Source organism: Myotis davidii, unplaced genomic scaffold, assembly GCF_000327345.1.
Source record: "Myotis davidii unplaced genomic scaffold, ASM32734v1 scaffold2149, whole genome shotgun sequence".
Lineage (NCBI taxonomy): Eukaryota > Metazoa > Chordata > Mammalia > Chiroptera > Vespertilionidae > Myotis > Myotis davidii.
The window spans coordinates 28,670-30,206 of record NW_006300221.1 but is presented as its reverse complement, the minus strand read 5'-3'; positions in this window follow the sequence as shown (position 1 = coordinate 30,206).

Sequence of the window (1,537 nt, the reverse complement as noted above, 5' to 3'; positions counted from 1 at the left end):
CTGGACAAAAATCGTGCACCTATGGATGAGGATTGTGGGTGGGGAGTGAGGGCAGAGGGAGGGGCGGGGACTGGGAGGAGGGGAGTTATGGGGGGAAAAAAGAGAACAAATGTAATAATCTGAACAATAAAGATTTAATTAAAAAAATTATGAACAACAAAAAATAGAATAAAAAATAATGTGAAAAAAACAAACAAAAAAACCCCCCAAAAAAACAAACAAAAACAAAATAAAACAAAAACAATAATGAAACATTGGCATTCTCTCCCACCAGCACTGAGCTGCTTCTCCCTTTCGTGGGGGTTGCCTTTCGTGGCTGTGGTCTCAGGTCCAGATTCCCTGCAGCCAGCAGTTGGTTGTTATGCATGTTACCACAGGACATAGCTTTGGTGATCAGCCTGGGCCAGGCTTCTATTTTTCTGAGGGAACAGATTTTCCTGTAATGCAGTTTCCCCCTCTCCCTCTCAGCCTGCCAGCCTGCCACCCTCTCACAACCTCGCAGCCCTTCCTACAGGTCTCTAGATGTTTTCTGTCCTTCCTTACTATAAGCCACCTCCTCAGCTAGGCCTCATTTGTTAATTCCAGATGAATGTTTTCCATTTTAGTTGTATTTCCAGTCTAGCCCTGGGACAAGGTACACTATTAGGTCTGCCTATTAGGTTGCCTTTTCCCCCCCTCCCCCGCGCTGTAGTTTTTCCCTCCACTTTATATCTATGTGACCTTGGGCAATCTATTTAATGCTGTTTTCTCAGCTATAAAATGAAATAAGTGAGTGAATACAAGTAAGGCACATAGAAAAGAGACTGGCATAATAAGATGCCCTCAATTCACGTGATATATTTTCTCCCCTAGACTTGAAATCAGCAATTTTTCCAAGGAGCTGTGGTTCTTTTTTCCAAGATATTTAGAGCTTACAGTCTGAACGATAGGGGAGCTCATTGCAACTGTGCTCTCACTGCTTCTAAGACTTTTGTTGAACAAAGCTAGAAAAAAAGTATTTTTAAGAAAAAATACATCATAAGTTTATATTGATATTTCCAATTCAAATGTAAAATTACAGGTTTTCATTTACTTCTTGAACATTATATTTATACTAGAGGCCCAGTGCACAAAATTCTCAAAACTGCCTGGTACTGGCACAAGAACAGACATATAGACCATTGGAACAGAACAGAGAACCCAGAAATCAACCCAAGCCATTACGCTTAATTAATATTTGACAAAGCAGACAAGAGCATACAATGGAGTTAAGACAGTCTCTTCAATAAATGGTTGGGAAAATTGGACAGATACATGAAAAAAAGAAAGAAAGACAGAAAGACAGACAGAAAGAAAGAAAGAGAAAGAAACTAGACCACCAACTTACATCATATACAAAAATAAATTCAAAAAGGATAAAAGACTTAAATGTAAGATGGGAAACCGTAAAAATCTTAGAAGAATCCATAGGCAGCAAAATATCAGACATATTTCATAGCAATATCTTTACTGATACATTTCCTAGGGCAATGGAAACTATGGAGAAAATTTTTAATAA